Source organism: Orcinus orca, chromosome 14, assembly GCF_937001465.1.
Source record: "Orcinus orca chromosome 14, mOrcOrc1.1, whole genome shotgun sequence".
In the NCBI taxonomy this organism is placed as follows: Eukaryota; Metazoa; Chordata; class Mammalia; order Artiodactyla; family Delphinidae; genus Orcinus; species Orcinus orca.
In genome coordinates, this window is record NC_064572.1 from 6,865,727 (window position 1) to 6,875,377 (window position 9,651).

Consider the following 9,651-nt stretch of genomic DNA (forward strand, 5'->3'; position numbering starts at 1 on the left):
TAAGAAATGGTGGGCGTCATTTCCCAGGCCCCTGGGTTGGGACTTGACGCGATGTTGTGCTAGTGATAAGTGCACGTCACAAATCACAGTCCCACGCCTGCCCCTCCCTGCCAGTCACCTACGACGGAGGGGTGACCCGCCCCAGCCGCCTCTCGCCCTCTCTGGGGAGAAGCATGCGCGCTGTGCTCTGCTGGTGATGGGCGAGGACCCGGGAGACCATCCTCTGAGCACAGCCAGCCCCTCAGCCGCCGGGTCATTTCCCACCCTTTCTCCACAGTCCTCACTCTCACCCCAACTCCCTCAATTTCCTTTTCTGCCCTTGGAAATGCAACGTCTTGGAATCTTCCCGAGTACTCCTTGGTTACTCTCCTTTTCCTTCTTGGCCTGGAGCAAGGGATGCCCGTCTTCACAATCAGACGCCCTCCCACGCGCCCCTCCTTCTACTGGTCCCTGCCCACCCACTCTCCTGCCTCCCTTCGGTTCCTTCCAAACTTCCAAATGCTGTGCTTTGGGGCAAGGTGAGTTAATTTCTGTACTGGGAGCTTTCTGTACAGTTTCTTTATCTGGGAAATTCAAGACCAGAACTTCCTTCCTCACAGCTTGGCCATAGGATGCCCTGACTGTGCCTCTTCCCTTCCCCTCTCGTGCGCACCAAGTGTCCAGCCCCAGCGTTGGCTCTTCCTGTTCTGAGATCCCTAGTTGTCTTTGGGCAGCTCCTTCTCAGCCCTCTCACCTCCTCTCTCAGCTCATCTGTGTCACCTTCAGAATCTCGCCTCTAAGCAGGTGGTGCTCAACTTCTTAATACCAACACTGACTTCTCACTTCAGTTCATTTCTGAATTTCTTTTTACTATTATCTTAGTTTGTAGAGTTTTCTTTCTTAGTTATTTATGCTTTTTCTTCTTCCAAACAGGGTTCGGAGGGGCTCAGGCCTGGCTTTCAAGATGTCTGCTGGGGGGTTGCCTCAGAGCTTCTTGCATTCTGCTGACCTGAAACACATAGATGGTCAGATGTTTCTCCAGCAAAGGTGGATTTACTCAAGATCAACAGAGAATTGCAGTTTGGGGTCTGCATCCATGGTGAGCCATGGGCAGGTCCCCACACAGCAAGGGAAGGATACACTTTATAGGAGGGAAAGGAGGTAGAAAGGTCTACAGTAAACAAAGAGTCCATGGCTTCTCACTGGCTGAGTCCTTGCCAGGAAAAGGAGGAATCGTTTGTTCTTCTTCCTGTTGGGCTCTGGTGTCAGCTCAGGGCTTGAGAGCTTCCCCTTCTGGTCACTCTATTTAACTGAGGTTTCTGTTCATTCTTTTACAATTCCAAGTTCATTTCATGAGCCACACTTTCCCACGTGCACTTCTGCCTCTTTTCGGTTTTGTCTTTCAGCCTGGTACCAGCAACCTCTCCGCAGTCACTCGGATTGGAAACGCCACAGCTACGACCTCCTCTTTCTCTGTCGCATCCAGCCAAGTGCAAAGTCCTCCACAGCATCCCAGTTCAGTGTCTCTCCAAGGCCCGGCCCTGCCTTCCCTGGGGCCCTCAGCAGCCTTGGCCAGGTGCCTACATCTCCTCTCCGATTCCGCTGTGATTCTTGCCCTTCCACGTCTCCGTGTGCCCACCGCACCGCTTCCCTGATCAAATCCCCTATGGCACCTAGAGCTTCTTAGAAGAATAGAGGAAGCTCTCCAGGTTCTGTCAATAAAATTTTTTTGTTTGTTTTCTATTTGTAAGATTATTTTGTTCAAATGTGTTTTAAAGTGATCGTGAAAGAAAAGGGCTCATCCCTCTGAAGGAAGTTTGTTGACCTGATGGGAAAATGCAAAGGGGAGCAAAATATCCTTTCTTTGTACGTGTCTGCCTTTAAGGAATCAAGGCAGTTTCAGGGGATGGAGGTCTGGAGGGGAGGAAGTCGCTGCTCCCCCGACCCACTGGTCTCAGAACGACCTCCAGAGGGAGGACTTGCCTGGGACACAAAGGACCATCAGAAGAGCCAGGAAGGCAGTGAATAGGGCACCCAGAGTAAGGAAGAGCGAATGAACTAAAACCTTGTGCGTATTAAAGAATGAGAGGTGACAGGTGAAGATTGGCAGGGGCAAATTTCTATTAATAACACCATCTATTAATAGTGTGGCCACAGACTGAGTTTATTATTGACCAGGTCCTGTACTAAACATGCAAAGGGCACTATTTCATTGCATCCTCGCTGCAGGCCAAGGGGGAGGGGCTGCAGGGCTCCCAGGTATCAGAGGGGAAAATTTCTCTGGGTGTGAAGTAATTCTCCTGGTCCTCTCGCTGGGGAGCCTGTGTGTTTCCTGTGTTGTGAGGCTGCTTTTCTGTAAAGCTGGGAAGATATCACTTAGTCCATGGTGAGAGAATGTTCTGGCGGAGGAAGAGAATCTTTTACGAATCGCCCCAGAACTAGGGAGGATGCTCCCAGCTCACACTGCAGCACCTCCAGTTTCCCTCCTTCTCATTCCCTTTTCCAACTGTGCCTCCTGGGGTCTCCCAGGAATGAGACACCAGTGTTTTACGGGGTCCCACAGTTCTTAAGGGGTTTTCCCAAAGACACGGTCGCCAAAGCTTTGAAATGACTGGCTCACCTCTTGCCTGAACCCAATTACATTTTTTTTAGACAAGAAACACTTCCTCCTGAGTAGGTGTCAGCGTGGTGGTGGAGTATTTCCATTTTCCCATTGCATTTAGACCCTTGAGGTGTGCGTTGAGTGTAAGACACAAGAAAGCTCTTAGGCGTTGCTGTTCTAGCTACATACATTCTTGTTTTAATAAAATTGCACTTTCCTGGGGAAAGCATCTTATGGCGTTTATATTCACTGGCTCAGGTTCTGGTTATTCTTAGGAAAACCTGGACAGTTGGCTCCTTCTACCAGAGCCGAGATGGCCTTGTTTACCTGAACCGCAGGATGTGAACACACTGAAGCAGGATTGGGATAAAAGCTGCTCAAGCCCTTCTCACAGGGTGACGCCCACCTGTGGCCTCATCCCTCTGGGCCAAACCACCAACTGCAAGTCTTTTCTTGGTGGATCTATTGTCCTTTGTAACCATCAGTCAAAAGCTCACTATTTCATCCTCTCCAGTCAGCGCAGTCCTTTAAAGATACGATCTCCAGTAAGGGCTACACCAAGTAGCAGTATTAGTTTGCAAACTTTGGGTTCCTGTGATTTTACTGTTTACGGATATTTTGTAAATAGACTCTATTTAAATGCAGCAGAGGAACTTTTTATTTCAGTGAGCTCCTCCGGAATCCCTTTGTAAAGCAAAGAACCTTTGCGATGTTGAAAGTGGGAATTGATCTGTTTTGTACCCATAGATTTTGTATACAGGTTTTCTTACAGTGGCCATAGGTGCAGCGATTGGGGAGCATTACAGTAACAATATGAGGGGACATCCGGCTGGCTGTCTCCAGCTTGGTTGCTGCAGGAAGAGACGCCTCCTCCCCATCTCCTACCCCAGGCAGCCGGGTTTGGATGTGAAGAATAGAATTTGCCTTCTGACAGCCCACCGCTAATTTAAAAGATTTCTACTTAGGATTTTAAGTCCTTTGGGGAGTTCTTTTTAACCCTCTTATACAAGGAATGCTGCTCTTGACTCAATTAACCCAGAGGAGGATTTAAAGCTACAGTTTCCCAGACAGGGCTTAGCTGTGTGAAGACAACATTGGGTCCCATGAGGTTCGATATGGTTTACACAGTAATCACGTATTTTCAGGAAGTGTTATTAAGCCAAAGTGGATTAAGTTAGCTGCGTATTTTATAACTCTTTCCTCATTTTGGTATTTGATACTCTTCTGCCTTAACCATCAGGGAAGCCACAATTCTCCTGAACAGTTGTTAAGTGATAGATGCCCCATCCCCCACTCCCCACCCCCACCTTGCCCTTTAGCCAGGACAACCAGAGATGACGCTGGGGACATGGGCATTAGCCAGGCTTGTCCACACCTGTGTGAGACAAGGCTCCTCAAGGAGAGGAGTGTGCGAAGAGGCCTTGGGATACAGCCCCACCACACACAGGCACAGAGAACAGTACACACACCGAAACACATCCACACCAGCACACGCTCACACATCCACGCTCACATGGACTTTGCAACATACACTCACATCCACACATCCCAACACAGACATACAGACCAACACACATTCACACACACAGCCTCCACCACACACCCGCACACTGCAAGCACTGTCAGATACCCTACCCAGGCAACCTGGAGCATTTCCTTGCCTGGGGTCATGATAGTATTAAATTAATTAAACAAAGAGGCTGTTAGACTAAGGGGTCTCTAATGCCCTGGCGCCTGTACAGGCAAACCCAAATCTAAGCCTGTAAATGCCTCAAGGTTACGGCCAATCACAAAGAGCTGACTAGGCTTTAAGTCACAGCCAATCAGTAACTTTCTCCCTCTGCTTCCACACCTTCTCTGTGTAAGTCTCTCCCTAGCTCCTCTGGGCAGAGTCTCCTAGGCATGTCCGGTTTGGTGAGATTTGAATTGATTTTTGCTCCAATTAAATTAAAATAAGAATTTAAATATACTTCAGTTTATCTTATTTTCAATTTAATTTAATTTTTATTTTATATTGGAGTATAGTTGATTTACAATGTTGTGTTAGTTTCAAGTGTACTGTAAAGTGATTCAGTTATACATGTACATATATCCATTCTTTTTCAGATTCTTCTCCCGTATAGGTTATCACAGAATATTGGGTAGAGTTCTCTGTGCTATACAGTAGGTCCTTGTTGGTTATCTATTTTATATATAGTAGTGTGTATCTGTTAATCCCAGACTCCTAATTTATCCTTCCCCCCACCTTTCCCCTTTGTAACCATACGTTGGTTAACTGGACTAAATGCAAGTCCAGTCCTGGTGGGGTCAGGCCTACACTGCTTGGTCATTTGCTGGGTCAAGAATGATTCTAGGTCAATGGCCTTCAAATGCTTTGCTCACGTGCTTCCTAACGTTTTTCTTCCATAAAGTTATGTACCCCTCATATATTTCCTCAAAGAGGAATTTTCAACGTATTTTAAATATTGACATTTTAAAATAAAACTGCTATATCATTCTTTTAAAGAACTCCAGTGAAATCATAATAATTTGATAACCATCAATACCCATTTTTATGGATAAATAACCAAATTACTCTTTAATTGTTGGAAATTTCACATGTTCCCTTTTCTATTTGAATACCTGTTTCCATTTTATTCCCCTCAGTTCTAATCTAATTCTATCCCTAAAATTCTAATCTAATCACAAAATTATTCTCTTTTGTTGATCATCGCATCTTAGTTCTCTGCCAATATATTTAAACTGAAACTTAAAGATTTTAACATTCTGGTGACCATGAAGCTCTATTTATTAAACTTATTTTTTCTGGGTTGCATTTTCATTATGATTGATCAAAAAAATAATATAGCATACAATTCAACAAATTTAAATGAAAGATGAAATTAAGATTTAATTCAAAATATTTTTCTTTTTTCTTTTTTATTTTTGGCCGTACTCGGGCCTTTCACTGTTGTGGCCTCTCCCGTTGCGGAGCACCGGCTCCGGCTCCGGACGCGCAGGCCCAGCAGCCATGGCTCACGGGCCCAGCCGCTCCGCGGCATGTGGGATTCTCCCGGACCAGGGCACGAACCCGTGTCCCCTGCATTGGCAGGCGGACTCCCAACCACTGTGCCACCAGGGAAGCCCCAAAATACTTTTCTTGATGAAAGAATAGATATTCTAAAATTATTAGTACAGACAGTCCCTACGGTAGTGTGAGACAGCACAGCATTGATTCTATTCCTATTTTTCCTCTTTATACAAGTAAAGAATAACAAGCATTGTTCATAGAGATGCATGGGAATGAAAGGAATTGCAAATTTCCCTCAATTCTTTGAACTCCTGCTGAGTTACATGCCCATGGTTATAAAATAATTTGACACATCAAAAATTATTTGTAATGGGCTTCCCTGGTGGCGCAGTGGTTGAGAGTCCGCCTGCTGATGCAGGGGACATGGGGTCGTGCCCCAGTCCGGGAAGATCCCACATGCCGCGGAGCGGCTGGGCCCGTGAGCCATGGCTGCTGAGCCTGCACATCTGGAGCCTGTGCTCCGCAACGGGAGAGGCCACAGCAGTGAGAGGACCGCGTACCACACACACACACACACACACACACAAATCCATTCTGCCAATCTCTTTCTTTTGATTGGAGAATTTAATCTGTATACAGTTAAAGTAATTACTGATAAAGAGGAGCTTACTTTGGTTATTTTGCTATTTGTTTTCTATATGCCTCATAGCTTTTTTGTCCCTCATTTCTTGCATTACTGTCTCCTTTTATGTTTAGTGCTTTTTAATTTTTTTGGTAGCAAAACATCTTAATTCCCTTCTCATTTTCTTTTGTATAAACTCTATAGCTATTTTCTTTATGGCTATCATGGCAATTACATTTAATATCATAAAGTTATAGCACTGTAATTGAATTTATACCAGTTTAATTCAGTAACATAAAAAAAATCTGCTCCTGTACAGCTCTGACCTCATTCATTTCAGTTACTGATGTCACAAAATCGTACCTTTTTGCATCTTCTGTCCAAAAAGAGACTAATCATTGTTTTTTATGCATAGTCTCTTAAGCCGTGTAGAAAACAAAAGTGAAGTTACAAACCAAAGTTACAATAATACTAGTTTTTATAATTGCTCATGTATTTACCTTTACCAGAGATCTTCATTTTTTCATACAACTTCAAGTTACATCTAGTGTCCTGCAGCCTGAAGGACTCCCTTTATCATTTCTTTCAGGGCAGGTCTAGAGGTAACAAATTCTCTCACCTCTTATTTATCTGGGAATGTTTTAATTTCCTCCTCATTTTTGAAGAACAGTTTTGTTGGATACAGGATTCTTAGTTGACAGTTTGTTTCCTTCGGCACTTTGAACACATCAACTCACTATCTTCTGGCCTCCAAAGTTTCTGATGAGAAATCGGCTGATAATATCATGGGGATCTTTGCATGTGACGAGTTGCTTCTCTCTGGCTGCTTTCAAGATTCTCTCTTTGCCTTTTGCTTTTAAAAGTTTGATTATAAAGTACATGTGGGTCTCTTTGCATTTATCTTGCCTGGAGTTTGTTGAGCTTCTTGGGTGTTTGTACTCATGTCTTTCATCACATTTGGGAAGGTTTTGGTCATTATTTCTTCAAATAATCTCGCTGCCCCTTCCCCTCTTTCTCCTCCTCTGGGCCTCCCACAGTGTAAATACTGATCATTCTTGATGGTGCCCCTCAGGTCCCATAGGCTCTGTTCACTTTCTTTGATCTTTTTCTTTCTGTTCCTCAGATTCAATAATTTCAATTGTTCTACCTTCAGCTTCGTTGATTCTTTCTTCTTTTTGTCAAATCTGCTTTTGCATCACTCTAGTGAATTTTTCACTTTGGTTATTGCAGTTTTCAGCCCCAGGATTTCTTTTTGGTTCCTTTTTAAATATTTTCTATCTGTTGATATTTCCATTTTGTTCTTAGGTCATTTTCTTGACTTTGTGCATGTCTTCTCTTAGTTCTTTGAGCATTTTTCAGACAGCTGTTTTGGAGTCTTTGGCTAGTAAATTCAGCATATGGTCTTTCTCAGGGACATTTTCTGTTGACTAATTTTTTTCCTTTGAACGGACCATATTGGTTTTGTTTTTTGGCATGCCTTGTGACATTTTTGGTTGAAAACCGGACATTTGAATCTTATAATGTGGTAACTCTAGAGATCCAATTCCCCCCCTTCCCCAGGGTTTGCTGTTTGTTGTTGTTGCTGTTATGGGCTGCCTCTCTGCCAGGGATCAGCCTGAGGTGTAAACTTAAGGTCTTCTCAGGTCTTTTCTGAGCTTATATTTTCCCCTGGGCTTGCTCAATGACTTTATAAAATTTTCCCTTATACGTGGTTGCTTTTGGATATCCTAATCCTTAAATGTCTAGCTCCCAAAAAGGGAGAAGAGAAAAATGAATGGAAAAAAGGTCTCCAGGCCATTAAGTCCCCTTGAAGTCACTTTGGCCAGATAGGGAGGGGCTTGCAACAGTCCCTGCCCACTTCTCTGTCTGAGTCTCCACAATCAGAGATGACAACTCATGATCAGAGCAAATTCTTGTCATTTGGAGAACAGGGTCCTTAGTGCCCACGAGCTCCCACAAGCTGTGTGTAAGCTGCTCCTGGAATGCGTGCACAGCTGCTTGTTCTGGGGCTGGAGGTTGGAGGACGGGTGTCTGTTACTGTGCTTAGAGGTGAAATTGACCAAAATTAACCGTGATTCACTGTTCAAGTCTTTCCCTGGAAGTTGCAAACATTCAGTAGTCTCTTGTTATAGACTGAATTATGTTCTCCCAAAGTTCATATGTTGAAGTCCTAACCCTCTTTGTGACTGTCTTTGGAGACAGGGTTTTTAGGGAAATAATTAAAGTTAAATGAAGTCATAAGTATATGGCCTTAAACCAATAGGACTAGTGTCCTTATAGGAAGAGAAAGAAACACAAGGGTTCTCTCTCTCCTCTCCCCTCCCTGCACAGAGAAGAGGCCACATGAGAACTGCCATCTGCAAGCCAGAAAGAACAGTCTCACCAGAAGCCAGACCTGATGGCAACTGGATCTAGGACTTCTAGCCTCATAACTGTGAGGAAATAATTTTCTCTTGTTTAAGCAACCAACTCTGTGGTATTCTGTTATGGCAGCCCAAGCTGACTAATACACCTCCAGAATTCCAAATAGTTACATCAGACAGATTCTGCCAATGCAGGTGCTGTCAAGGTGGGGAGATGGATTCCTGGTGCTTCCTACCCCACCATCTTCCCTCTAGAAAGAACTTTTCAACGGATTGGAAAGATTCCTGTTTGTCTTCAGCAGAAGCCACGTGTTACCTGGGGCACACCCTTGTGAGTTTTCTGATTCTGTGCAGTTTGCACCTTGCATTAAATTTGAGCTATTTTACAACTCTGTAAATTGTAGGTAACTGCAGCAAAGTAAATGATTCTTATTGCTAGGCATGCAGATAAATTCTATTGATTTTCTCCTTACATATGTTTCAGGATTAACGTATGTTGTATCTCAAGATTTTTTTCTCTATACAAATTATGTTCATTCATTATAAATCAGACTTAACTTTCACTGAATTCCTTGAAAATAAGTATAATCATTTTTCTTAAAAACATTTTGTCTAAAATTTTTTCTTTGGAATGGCTCTATTTTCTTTGCTTTGTATGCAGAGAAACAACCACATTTTTTGGTCAGATGCATTATTATTATTACAAACTCTCACTAGACCTTCTATTTTTAAAAATTATCAGTGATAAATTAACCATAGTTGTTAAGTCTTTGTCATGTATGGATAGTTTTTTATTATACTTTGAGGCTTGCCTGAGGCTCTGTAATAACGTTTAGAGTGATAGTATCTTCAATAAACTATCTCGCTGACTCATGGAAAAGAAGTGTACCAGGTAATTCAGACTACTGACATTTCAAAGAATGGATGGTATAGGCTTTTGAGCTGACATCACTTAGACAACTTTTAGACTATGCCAGCAGTCTGAGTCTGGATTTCTAGAACTTTCTAGTTGAGACGCATATGATTTCATGAGAGTAACAGCCCAAGATTCTGCAAAGCAGTAATAATTTCATAG

The 9,651-nt window shown here is 43.4% G+C and overlaps 1 long non-coding RNA gene across 1 annotated transcript; it reads left to right on the forward strand.

Moving 5' to 3' along the window:
• Positions 1-921: 921 nt before the first annotated feature.
• On the forward strand, positions 922-1,722 carry LOC117197318 (uncharacterized). The gene is made up of 2 exons (XR_004477885.2): positions 922-1,078; positions 1,386-1,722. It is a non-coding gene; the product is annotated as an uncharacterized LOC117197318 (long non-coding RNA).
• The last annotated feature ends 7,929 nt before the right edge of the window (positions 1,723-9,651 follow it).